Here is a 14,338-nt window from a genome sequence, read left to right on the forward strand (position 1 = left end):
TTTCTTTCTTAGGATTCAGTGTGGCACAGGACAGAAGCTCTTGACACTCCTATGATTCAACCCTGCCGAGCCTCCAAGACACCTTCATATTTAGGTACACTGTTCAAGGGGGTGTCAAGCCTAACGCACTCAACTACTAGATTTCAATGCAAATGTCCACTCAACTAGCCTGTTCATACGTCATATGTCCAAAAAGTATTGCTTTCCGTACCTTGCAAAATACCATCAACAAGTGATATTTTCTGTTATTTTATTTATATATTCAACACCCAATCACATGATTCCTACACTCAGATGTAACATGATGTCAAAGCGTTGTTGTGGAACTAAATGCAACGAAAACAACGTGCAAAGTTGAAACAAAGCAGATTTGCTATGGTCATGTATCGTATTCAGCACTCAGTGCACCCTTCGTGATCTACATTAGCGCTGCTGAATCCACTTAGAGCGTCATCATGGTAGGGTCCATGGCGGCGTTGACACCGGCGGGGGCAGCACCGGCTGAAGTGGCTGGACCGGATGGAGCGGCACCGGGTCGAGCGGCAACGTTGGAATCATAGAGATCGTAAAAATCGCCGTAACCTGTACAGATCAACATATTCTCTCGATTTAAATCAAGTTTAAGAAAAGATAAATCTACATTTCCATCATATTTCTGATAAGGGTTGAGGACAACTAAAATAATACATACAAAATTAAGACATCATGACAGTGAATTAAAAAATGAATTATATAAAAACGGTTTAAACGAGGATCCAAAATGCCGATGTGGCAGCCCATGTGAAAATTCATATAATTTTTTAATTGAATGTCCTTTCTTCAAATCAGCTAGAAACGAATTTATGCATTCACTATTGTTAATTGTGAAATTTACTTGAGATGTAAATATTGACCTGATGTAAGTTGGCAATACAATTTGACCTAATCATGTGAACGAAAACATTTTTAGGAATGTACATACATATATAAAGAAAGGAAAAAGGTTTGAGTGAGCAATGTGAATGTGCATACGTTTCTCTATCTCTCTCCTTTCCTTTCTGTCATTTAATTCATAAATTGTAAATAAGCATGCATGTAATTCTATGGGAGAGGGCGTTCGAAGTTGTGATAACTTGTGCCTAATCCTTTTCATGAGAATAAAATATGTTTATACTAAACTAGATCAACATATGCTTAGTGTCAGTAATGAGGAAATGATGGCTAGGAACCGCCTGTTAACGTGAGTCAGAGGGCGATTAGGGTGCCGTAACATGACTGGAATATTGCCAGACGGCGAAACAATATCTCCATTCACTCACTCAAGACAGAGTGTATCTAAATTCCTTAATTGGACTGATGATGAAATCGATATTTTGTCCAGTTAGAAATGAATAAAGTAGACACAATTTATGGATAACAACTTCTTTGATACTGTAAAGGCAACGTTTCGGTATAGATCCGCACACCGTTGTCAAGCAAGACTTAAAGATAAAAAGATCTATACCGAAACGTCGCCTTTACAGTAATAAAGAAGTTGTTATCCATATATATAAATTTGTCATCCATCAGCTTTTAACTAATGTCTATCAAACAATTCATAGAAATAAATAATATCTAAGATCAATAAAAATGTAAAATAGGAAGAACATTTTGAAATGATGTGTGTGATAATCAATGTTTCGTCCGTTTGTCGAGCCCTTTGAGGACATTCGTTAATGATGCACTGATCACAAGGCTGAAAAAGGAAAATATGTCTCGGGAATCGGCGCGTCACTTTAAATCTCATTTAAATCCGTCACTGTCATTGCTAATGAACACAATATATGTTTTATTTATTTTCCCGTTTCATATGAAACATACTGTGTTATCTATGAAATGACAGTGCTTCATTAAATACTCTGTAGTTTATTGTTGCCCGGTTAGTCTTGGAGGTTACAAAATACAAACTGGTCCTCCCTACTCACCCTTGTTTAAAATTTCAAATATATTATAAAGAAGTCCTACCTCCCTCCTCACTTTGAGAAATTATGCTTGAGAAACGTATTTTTTATGTCGCCTCAGTTGTAGCATCTCTGATCTCTGTAACTCACCATATCCTCCGATACCTTGGAGGCCATGTCCGGAATGGCCACGGCGTCTCCCGAGTCCGAATGGGGAAACACCAAAACCGAACGGAGGGACGCCAAAACCAATACCGTGAATACCAAGACCAAATGGGCGAATCAATACGGCACGAAGCCGTTCGTCGTCGCAATGACACACAGACAGACCGCTGCGACAGCTAAGACTTTCATTTTCTGATTCTGTACAAGAAAAGATTTGTAACTTAAATAAAAACTACTGAATGTAATGGCATGTCCGAGGAATATAGGCAGCCGAAAACGATTAAATAAAATCTTCGTCAGCAATATAGTTGTTTTAAAATTACCGCGTCTTGGTGAAAAAAGCTAGCTGTGATTGCCTGTGGCATGACGACGCAACGTCAGCTGCAGGTGTTTTTCACATTTACCAGATTCCCATTTTCTTACTGATGAGAAACACGAGTTACAGGAGACCTTTCTAAAAAAAATCTCGATTCGGATCAAATTCACTAGTATAATATAATTAAATTAAAGTTACAATAATACATTTCAAATTAGATGTACTCACATGTATCTGTACTAGACACAGAAGTATATGACCTTCAGGTGATGCTGAGAGAGTGCAGTATCTCAAGCAGCCCAGGCTTTATACACGTATGTCAACCAACGTTTACGTCATTAATTCTGTTTAAGAGCAACCTTCCTCGATTACATAGACACGTGGTCAACATGGCTGGCTGTTATACAATATCTGAATCTCCAGTTATTTATGATGTGGGGGCATGGGCTCAGTCGTCTAAGTTAAAATATACACAATTTATAGGCATGTTTCATCACAAGAACAACTTTGGTACATGTATATTGAACCAATTAACTATAAATCGTTTCATTCCGAACATTGTTTCTATTCACAGGGTTAGGTGTGTATGCAGCTGCTGAAGCTGAATCTGCAGCTGACACGACCCTTGCTGACCATGTTGGTGTTTCATCTGGTGCCTGATATCCAACAGATTGTCACGACAGACTGTTGATTCAGATAATGTCAATGAACGATATCACCGTTACTGTCATGCAAGAAGATCGTGGGATTAACTATCAGAGCGACAATGACCTTGGGAAACCACTTTGGCCGGGATTGCCCTATGTTTTGGTTTTAAGTTATGATGTACTGTTAAGTCATTTTAGAAACAAATAAAATGACCCTCCACAACAATACTATGACTTGACTTTTGATAAAGAAGACAACATACTTTTACAACTACGTGTACGTGTGCTTCGTTAAGTGAAATATAGCCGTCCAAGTATGCTTTAAGATTAAAGGTTATCGTATCAAATGTCAAAGCCTGGAGGCGAACATATCAGTGTTAGATTGACATGTATAGCCTAAGGTCGTCGGTAGTGAATTGAACGGTATATCAGTTATTTCACGGCGTTTCAGCTTAATGTAGGAGGACATTCCGAAGTGACACAGGTCCTTGACACTTAATTACCACTTTGCTGAAACCCACGTGCACGGATGTGGTGCTTCCAAGCTTGGAAACATAAGCACAGTTAGTAAGAGATCGGAATTATTAATGATTCTTCCGTAGAGACTCATTATGGCCACTGGTGTATTTCCTACAGAAAGTAATGACATCACATAACAATGCTTTGAGGTGAATTCAGCAACTCTAGGCATCATGCTAAAACTATAGGTGGAGCAAGATTAGCATGTTTTAAGGAAAGAAAATATTGATAATATATAACAGAAGGTGGACGTAAAAGATCACGACTCTAGGTACTATTTAAATTATTGTCACATCTCTGTCAATTTTAATACTTATAAATATTAACGAAACATGAGTGTCCACGAGCCTCTATCCGAATCTGTTTTCCACCCTTGAATATGGATTCGAACTCAGGGCCATCACATCCTGTCGCGGCAATGAGAGGCAGCTGTGCGTAGTGTTACACAATGTTTTGGCCTGTTAAGTTTTGCCGCGACAGGATGTGTTAGCCCTGAGTTCGAATCCAGATTGAAGGGTGGAAAACAGATTTTGATAATAGGCTAGTGGACACTCATTTTTCGGGAAGTTGTATAAGTATCAAGGAAAAAAGGCTTTGGTGTTTTTATACGATGTGTTTGAGACGGAGACATGCTGATCTTGTTCTACATATAGCTATAGCATGATGCCCAGAATTGTTGGATTTAACCCCAAGCATTGTTATGTGATGTCAGTGTTTTTGGTATGAAACGAAGCAGTAGCCATCATGAGTCTCCACAGAGAAGTCCTTGATATTTCTGATCTCTTGCTAGTTTTACGTGTGTTTCTAAGCTTGGAAGCAACACATCCGTGCTCGTGGGTTTCACCAAAGTGGTAATTTAGCGTCGAAGACCTGTATCACTTCGGAATGTCCTCCCACATCAAGCTGAAATGCCGTAAAATAACTTATATACCTTTCAAAGCCGCATTAACCCAATTCACGCATTTCTAGTTTTCAGGTCTACTTACTGTTACCGACGGCTCTATCTATACTTGTCAATCTAACACTGATATAATCGCCTCAAGGCTTTGGCATTTGATACCATAACCTTTTACCTCAAAGCGTATTTGGACGGAAATATTTCGCTTAATGAAATACACATACACGTAGTTGTAAAAGTATGCTGTCTTCTTTATCAAAAGGCAACTCATAGTATTGTTGTGGAAAGTCATGATTTTATTTGTTTGTGAAATGATTTAACAGTGCATCATAACTTAAAACCAAAACATAGAGCATATCCCATACAAAGTGGTGTCCCAAGGTTATTGTCTCTCAGATAGTCAATCCCACGATCTTCTTTCATGACAGTAACGGTGATATCGTTCATTGACGCGATCTGAATTAACAGTCTGTTGAATTATTGAGAATGATGTCGATCTGAAGGCCACGTCGTCGCGACTATCTGCTGGATGTCAGGCACCAGATGAGACAACAATAATGGCAGCAAGGGTCGTGTCAGCTGCAGAGTCAGTATCAGCAGCTGTATACACACCTAACCCTGTGAAAAGAAAAATGTTCGGAACGAAACGATTTATAGTTAATTGGTTCAATAGACATGTACCAAAGTTATTCTTGTGATGAAACATGTCTATAAATTGTGTATATTTTAACGTGTATAATAATACATGCCGTACTAGGAATACGATATCAAAGTATTTACACTATGCATGACGTTCACTACACTTTTAACCCGATCTATTAACCTAGTTGGTTACAAATGAAGTTTTGTTACCTGTTCTAATATAGCCAGGTACAATTTCGTTCATTGAAAGAACATGCGAATGTTGATTTAGCTACAACTTGTTCTACATAAAAAGGATATTGGTAAACATTTGTTTGTAAAGCATTTTGTGTAAGTATTTGCTTATCATTGAAACACTCAGCTCACCACATATGGATGGATATTATGGCCGAATTGATGAAGACCAAAGCCGAATGGATTAAAAGGATGGCCGATTGGAGAGATTATAGGCCCCAATGGAGGAATGCCAAATGGATTAAATCCAACACCCAGTGGAGGATGGAAGGTGGCGTTGGTTGTTGCTAGGGCAACAACGCACATAACGGCAACGATCAGGACCTTCATTGTTGAAACTGTAGAATAAAAACAATATTCATTGGCTACTCATTGGAATTTAACCATATTCACGTTCACGTTAGGCTATCTATACACATTAACATATGGTTATCACTGTATAAAGTATTGTTATAAGACTTTATAAATACAAACCTAGACTTGGTACTTGAGAGCTATGGTATGTGAACCATTGACCCATCAGTACCCTATAGGGTGATAAACCGTTGAAATATCGGGATGAAATTTTTAAATCAAAGCACAAGAGGTGTAAGAATCAAATTACATATATAGACTCATGATTTTAGACCAAAATCCTAAAATGACCGTGCTCTTAAATGTACATGTACTTACGTGTGTATATTTGCCAAATGGTAAAGAAGAAGGTGAATGCTACAAACTATGAAGTATCATCAGCGGGGTGGCCTTATATACATGTACACATCACTGCCAGTTAGGTCATAAATTGCGTTAGGATTTTTACTTATGCAACCACCATGACAGGTGTTACACAATTGATGTAATAGTGTTACATAGAATGTCGTATGATCTTAAATAATGACAAAGACATTTTAGTGACGTGAATGGATGACAATGAACAGCTGTATAACAAACAGCGTGCAATAAGGTTAAACTTAAATACAGAAGTTTAGAACGTGACAAACCCTTAGTTTCAATGTGCAAAGGTAATGATTGCTAAACACAGAATCGATTGTACGATTCCGACTATATCTACTAAATAATGGATTTTAAAAAAAAATATGCATATGCATGTATGGAACACAATGTGTTATTCCATGTGATTGAAGTATATTTTTATTCCGTATTGATGAAACCCGGATAAATAAAGACGCATGGTTGTTTATGTAAATGTCGCTACAGGAAATCAATTGACGATAGCTGGTAAAAAATAAACATGTTAAATGCTAAGCGAAGTCAAATGTATGATGCTTCAAAAGAAATTCCCGGCCGTAACCTGTGGTGTATGTGAAAGAACTAATGCATTAATATACACAACTTATAGGCATGTTTCATCAAAAGAACAACTTTGGTACATGTATATTGAACCAATTAACTATAAATCGTTTCATTCCGAACATTGTTTCTATTCACAGGGTTAGGTGTGTATGCAGCTGCAGAAAGCTGAATCTGCAGCTAACACGACCCTTGCTGACCATGTTGGTGTTTCATCTGGTGCCTGATATCCAACAGATTGTCACGACAGATTGTTGATTCAGATAACGTCAATGAACGATATCAGCGTTACTGTCATGCAAGAAGATAGTGGGATTAACTATCAGAGAGACAATGGCCTTGGGAAACCACTTTGGCTGGGATATGCCCTTTATTTTGGTTTTAAGTTATGATGTACTGTTAAGTCATTTTAGAAACAAATAAAATGACCCTCCACAACAGTACTATGACTTGACTTTTGATAAAGAAGACAACATACTTTTACAACTACGTGTACGTGTACTTCGTTAAGTGAAATATAGCCGTCCAAGTATGCTTTAAGATTAAAGGTTATCGTATCAAATGTCAAAGCCTGGAGACGAACATATCAGTGTTAGATTGACATGTATAGCCTAAGGTCGTCGGTAGTGAATTGGGTTAATGCCGCTTTGAAAGGTATATCAGTTATTTCACGGCGTTGTTCCTAATCCTTTTCATGAGAATAAAATATGTTTATACTAAACTAGATCAACATATGCTTAGTGTCAGTAATGAGGAAATGATGGCTAGGAACCGCCTGTTAACGTGAGTCAGAGGGCGATTAGGGTGCCGTAACATGACTGGAATATTGCCAGACGGCGAAACAATATCTCCATTCACTCACTCAAGACAGAGTGTATCTAAATTCCTTAATTGGACTGATGATGAAATCGATATTTTGTCCAGTTAGAAATGAATAAAGTAGACACAATTTATGGATAACAACTTCTTTGATACTGTAAAGGCAACGTTTCGGTATAGATCCGCACACCGTTGTCAAGCAAGACTTAAAGATAAGTTGTTATCCATATATATAAATTTGTCATCCATCAGCTTTTAACTAATGTCTATCAAACAATTCATAGAAATAAATAATATCTAAGATCAATAAAAATGTAAAATAGGAAGAACATTTTGAAATGATGTGTGTGATAATCAATGTTTCGTCCGTTTGTCGAGCCCTTTGAGGACATTCGTTAATGATGCACTGATCACAAGGCTGAAAAAGGAAAATATTTCTCGGGAATCGGCGCGTCACTTTAAATCTCATTTAAATCCGTCACTGTCATTGCTAATGAACACAATATATGTTTTATTTATTTTCCCGTTTCATATGAAACATACTGTGTTATCTATGAAATGACAGTGCTTCATTAAATACTCTGTAGTTTATTGTTGCCCGGTTAGTCTTGGAGGTTACAAAATACAAACTGGTCCTCCCTACTCACCCTTGTTTAAAATTTCAAATATATTATAAAGAAGTCCTACCTCCCTCCTCACTTTGAGAAATTATGCTTGAGAAACGTATTTTTTATGTCGCCTCAGTTGTAGCATCTCTGATCTCTGTAACTCACCATATCCTCCGATACCTTGGAGGCCATGTCCGGAATGGCCACGGCGTCTCCCGAGTCCGAATGGGGAAACACCAAAACCGAACGGAGGGACGCCAAAACCAATACCGTGAATACCAAGACCAAATGGGCGAATCAATACGGCACGAAGCCGTTCGTCGTCGCAATGACACACAGACAGACCGCTGCGACAGCTAAGACTTTCATTTTCTGATTCTGTACAAGAAAAGATTTGTAACTTAAATAAAAACTACTGAATGTAATGGCATGTCCGAGGAATATAGGCAGCCGAAAACGATTAAATAAAATCTTCGTCAGCAATATAGTTGTTTTAAAATTACCGCGTCTTGGTGAAAAAAGCTAGCTGTGATTGCCTGTGGCATGACGACGCAACGTCAGCTGCAGGTGTTTTTCACATTTACCAGATTCCCATTTTCTTACTGATGAGAAACACGAGTTACAGGAGACCTTTCTAAAAAAAATCTCGATTCGGATCAAATTCACTAGTATAATATAATTAAATTAAAGTTACAATAATACATTTCAAATTAGATGTACTCACATGTATCTGTACTAGACACAGAAGTATATGACCTTCAGGTGATGCTGAGAGAGTGCAGTATCTCAAGCAGCCCAGGCTTTATACACGTATGTCAACCAACGTTTACGTCATTAATTCTGTTTAAGAGCAACCTTCCTCGATTACATAGACACGTGGTCAACATGGCTGGCTGTTATACAATATCTGAATCTCCAGTTATTTATGATGTGGGGGGCATGGGCTCAGTCGTCTAAGTTAAAATATACACAATTTATAGGCATGTTTCATCACAAGAACAACTTTGGTACATGTATATTGAACCAATTAACTATAAATCGTTTCATTCCGAACATTGTTTCTATTCACAGGGTTAGGTGTGTATGCAGCTGCTGAAGCTGAATCTGCAGCTGACACGACCCTTGCTGACCATGTTGGTGTTTCATCTGGTGCCTGATATCCAACAGATTGTCACGACAGACTGTTGATTCAGATAATGTCAATGAACGATATCACCGTTACTGTCATGCAAGAAGATCGTGGGATTAACTATCAGAGCGACAATGACCTTGGGAAACCACTTTGGCCGGGATTGCCCTATGTTTTGGTTTTAAGTTATGATGTACTGTTAAGTCATTTTAGAAACAAATAAAATGACCCTCCACAACAATACTATGACTTGACTTTTGATAAAGAAGACAACATACTTTTACAACTACGTGTACGTGTGCTTCGTTAAGTGAAATATAGCCGTCCAAGTATGCTTTAAGATTAAAGGTTATCGTATCAAATGTCAAAGCCTGGAGGCGAACATATCAGTGTTAGATTGACATGTATAGCCTAAGGTCGTCGGTAGTGAATTGAACGGTATATCAGTTATTTCACGGCGTTTCAGCTTAATGTAGGAGGACATTCCGAAGTGACACAGGTCCTTGACACTTAATTACCACTTTGCTGAAACCCACGTGCACGGATGTGGTGCTTCCAAGCTTGGAAACATAAGCACAGTTAGTAAGAGATCGGAATTATTAATGATTCTTCCGTAGAGACTCATTATGGCCACTGGTGTATTTCCTACAGAAAGTAATGACATCACATAACAATGCTTTGAGGTGAATTCAGCAATTCTAGGCATCATGCTAAAACTATAGGTGGAGCAAGATTAGCATGTTTTAAGGAAAGAAAATATTGATAATATATAACAGAAGGTGGACGTAAAAGATCACGACTCTAGGTACTATTTAAATTATTGTCACATCTCTGTCAATTTTAATACTTATAAATATTAACGAAACATGAGTGTCCACGAGCCTCCAGCCGAATCTGTTTTCCACCCTTGAATATGGATTCGAACTCAGGGCCATCACATCCTGTCGCGGCAATGAGAGGCAGCTGTGCGTAGTGTTACACAATGTTTTGGCCTGTTAAGTTTTGCCGCGACAGGATGTGTTAGCCCTGAGTTCGAATCCAGATTGAAGGGTGGAAAACAGATTTTGATAATAGGCTAGTGGACACTCATTTTTCGGGAAGTTGTATAAGTATCAAGGAAAAAAGGCTTTGGTGTTTTTATACGATGTGTTTGAGACGGAGACATGCTGATCTTGTTCTACATATAGCTATAGCATGATGCCCAGAATTGTTGGATTTAACCCCAAGCATTGTTATGTGATGTCAGTGTTTTTGGTATGAAACGAAGCAGTAGCCATCATGAGTCTCCACAGAGAAGTCCTTGATATTTCTGATCTCTTGCTAGTTTTACGTGTGTTTCTAAGCTTGGAAGCAACACATCCGTGCTCGTGGGTTTCACCAAAGTGGTAATTTAGCGTCGAAGACCTGTATCACTTCGGAATGTCCTCCCACATCAAGCTGAAATGCCGTAAAATAACTTATATACCTTTCAAAGCCGCATTAACCCAATTCACGCATTTCTAGTTTTCAGGTCTACTTACTGTTACCGACGGCTCTATCTATACTTGTCAATCTAACACTGATATAATCGCCTCAAGGCTTTGGCATTTGATACCATAACCTTTTACCTCAAAGCGTATTTGGACGGAAATATTTCGCTTAATGAAATACACATACACGTAGTTGTAAAAGTATGCTGTCTTCTTTATCAAAAGGCAACTCATAGTATTGTTGTGGAAAGTCATGATTTTATTTGTTTGTGAAATGATTTAACAGTGCATCATAACTTAAAACCAAAACATAGAGCATATCCCATACAAAGTGGTGTCCCAAGGTTATTGTCTCTCAGATAGTCAATCCCACGATCTTCTTTCATGACAGTAACGGTGATATCGTTCATTGACGCGATCTGAATTAACAGTCTGTTGAATTATTGAGAATGATGTCGATCTGAAGGCCACGTCGTCGCGACTATCTGCTGGATGTCAGGCACCAGATGAGACAACAATAATGGCAGCAAGGGTCGTGTCAGCTGCAGAGTCAGTATCAGCAGCTGTATACACACCTAACCCTGTGAAAAGAAAAATGTTCGGAACGAAACGATTTATAGTTAATTGGTTCAATAGACATGTACCAAAGTTATTCTTGTGATGAAACATGTCTATAAATTGTGTATATTTTAACGTGTATAATAATACATGCCGTACTAGGAATACGATATCAAAGTATTTACACTATGCATGACGTTCACTACACTTTTAACCCGATCTATTAACCTAGTTGGTTACAAATGAAGTTTTGTTACCTGTTCTAATATAGCCAGGTACAATTTCGTTCATTGAAAGAACATGCGAATGTTGATTTAGCTACAACTTGTTCTACATAAAAAGGATATTGGTAAACATTTGTTTGTAAAGCATTTTGTGTAAGTATTTGCTTATCATTGAAACACTCAGCTCACCACATATGGATGGATATTATGGCCGAATTGATGAAGACCAAAGCCGAATGGATTAAAAGGATGGCCGATTGGAGAGATTATAGGCCCCAATGGAGGAATGCCAAATGGATTAAATCCAACACCCAGTGGAGGATGGAAGGTGGCGTTGGTTGTTGCTAGGGCAACAACGCACATAACGGCAACGATCAGGACCTTCATTGTTGAAACTGTAGAATAAAAACAATATTCATTGGCTACTCATTGGAATTTAACCATATTCACGTTCACGTTAGGCTATCTATACACATTAACATATGGTTATCACTGTATAAAGTATTGTTATAAGACTTTATAAATACAAACCTAGACTTGGTACTTGAGAGCTATGGTATGTGAACCATTGACCCATCAGTACCCTATAGGGTGATAAACCGTTGAAATATCGGGATGAAATTTTTAAATCAAAGCACAAGAGGTGTAAGAATCAAATTACATATATAGACTCATGATTTTAGACCAAAATCCTAAAATGACCGTGCTCTTAAATGTACATGTACTTACGTGTGTATATTTGCCAAATGGTAAAGAAGAAGGTGAATGCTACAAACTATGAAGTATCATCAGCGGGGTGGCCTTATATACATGTACACATCACTGCCAGTTAGGTCATAAATTGCGTTAGGATTTTTACTTATGCAACCACCATGACAGGTGTTACACAATTGATGTAATAGTGTTACATAGAATGTCGTATGATCTTAAATAATGACAAAGACATTTTAGTGACGTGAATGGATGACAATGAACAATTAGTCAGCTGTATAACAAACAGCGTGCAATAAGGTTAAACTTAAATACAGAAGTTTAGAACGTGACAAACCCTTAGTTTCAATGTGCAAAGGTAATGATTGCTAAACACAGAATCGATTGTACGATTCCGACTATATCTACTAAATAATGGATTTTAAAAAAAAATATGCATATGCATGTATGGAACACAATGTGTTATTCCATGTGATTGAAGTATATTTTTATACCCGGATAAATAAAGACGCATGGTTGTTTATGTAAATGTCGCTACAGGAAATCAATTGACGATAGCTGGTAAAAAATAAACATGTTAAATGCTAAGCGAAGTCAAATGTATGATGCTTCAAAAGAAATTCCCGGCCGTAACCTGTGGTGTATGTGAAAGAACTAATGCATTAATATACACAACTTATAGGCATGTTTCATCAAAAGAACAACTTTGGTACATGTATATTGAACCAATTAACTATAAATCGTTTCATTCCGAACATTGTTTCTATTCACAGGGTTAGGTGTGTATGCAGCTGCAGAAAGCTGAATCTGCAGCTAACACGACCCTTGCTGACCATGTTGGTGTTTCATCTGGTGCCTGATATCCAACAGATTGTCACGACAGATTGTTGATTCAGATAACGTCAATGAACGATATCAGCGTTACTGTCATGCAAGAAGATAGTGAAGGTCCTTGACACTTAATTACCACTTTGCTGAAACCCACGTGCACGGATGTGGTCCTTCCAAGCTTGGAAACATAAGCACAGTTAGTAAGAGATCGGAATTATTAATGATTCTTCCGTAGAGACTCATTATGGCCACTGGTGTATTTCATACAGAAAGTAATGACATCACATAACAATGCTTTGAGGTGAATTCAGCAATTCTAGGCATCATGCTAAAACTATAGGTGGAGCAAGATTAGCATGTTTTAAGGAAAGAAAATATTGATAATATATAACAGAAGGTGGACGTAAAAGATCACGACTCTAGGTACTATTTAAATTATTGTCACATCTCTGTCAATTTTAATACTTATAAATATTAACGAAACATGAGTGTCCACGAGCCTCTATCCGAATCTGTTTTCCACCCTTGAATATGGATTCGAACTCAGGGCCATCACATCCTGTCGCGGCAATGAGAGGCAGCTGTGCGTAGTGTTACACAAGCGTATTTATTGCTTGTTTAACTCCCACTCAGCAATATTCCAACTGTATGACGGGCGGTTCTGTAAATAACCGAGTCTGAACTAGATAATCCAGTCGCCGACCCATGCATTTGTGATACGATGACATGTAATCAACGAAGTAGCTGAGCCTGACCACCCGATCCATTTAGTCGCCTCTTACAACAGATTGACTGAAATCTAAGCTACTCGTTAAAATAGTCATGCCATTTTACCACAGTACCATCTGAAACATATATAATTGCTGTCATGATTCGTGACTTTTTATTTTACATTTTACGAACGATTATGTTGCGTATGTGAGTCAAATGTCATTGCTGACAAGTTCAATTACTTTTCTCGACGTCCTTAATACCGGAAAATAGCTACATTGTGCGTATATCATACTGAATGGGTTTGACAGGCAGGTTTCAAAGAGACACAGTAGATTTTGTGTTCGTTGCTGTCCCAACAATTAAAAAATCGGCCTCAAATGAAGGAACAAAAATAATTCACCATTGACCTTCTAGACATGAAATCCACACTATCACAGCTTAATGTCAAGAAACTGTCACTGCTTCAAAGGGCAAAAGTGAAACCAAGATCCGGACAATCAATTAACATTGATCATAGCTTGGGAAAGTGGAAGCTGCAAGTTAGAAGACATCAAATTAGACTAAAGAAGGAGGTCATGAACAGTGATCAAAGAGTTTTCCTACCCAAAGCCTTGGACCTTACATAGATCAATCCTACAAGAT

At 37.9% G+C, this 14,338-nt stretch overlaps 3 long non-coding RNA genes across 3 annotated transcripts; all 3 read right to left on the reverse strand.

Moving 5' to 3' along the window:
• Nucleotides 1-274: 274 nt before the first annotated feature.
• LOC124115852 lies at nt 275-2,673 on the reverse strand. Its single transcript, XR_006858031.1, has 3 exons — nt 2,629-2,673; nt 2,070-2,282; nt 275-582 (listed from the first exon to the last, which is right to left on the reverse strand). It is a non-coding gene; the product is annotated as an uncharacterized LOC124115852 (long non-coding RNA).
• Nucleotides 2,674-4,739: 2,066 nt separating this feature from the next.
• On the reverse strand, nt 4,740-6,099 carry LOC124115868. The gene is made up of 3 exons (XR_006858035.1): nt 6,013-6,099; nt 5,473-5,678; nt 4,740-5,082 (listed from the first exon to the last, which is right to left on the reverse strand). It is a non-coding gene; the product is annotated as an uncharacterized LOC124115868 (long non-coding RNA).
• Nucleotides 6,100-10,896: 4,797 nt separating this feature from the next.
• On the reverse strand, nt 10,897-12,256 carry LOC125378367. The gene is made up of 3 exons (XR_007220228.1): nt 12,170-12,256; nt 11,630-11,835; nt 10,897-11,239 (listed from the first exon to the last, which is right to left on the reverse strand). It is a non-coding gene; the product is annotated as an uncharacterized LOC125378367 (long non-coding RNA).
• Between the last annotated feature and the right edge of the window lie 2,082 nt (nt 12,257-14,338).

This window comes from Haliotis rufescens, unplaced genomic scaffold (genome assembly GCF_023055435.1).
Source record: "Haliotis rufescens isolate VD_foot unplaced genomic scaffold, xgHalRufe1.0.p SCAF_12, whole genome shotgun sequence".
Lineage (NCBI taxonomy): Eukaryota > Metazoa > Mollusca > Gastropoda > Lepetellida > Haliotidae > Haliotis > Haliotis rufescens.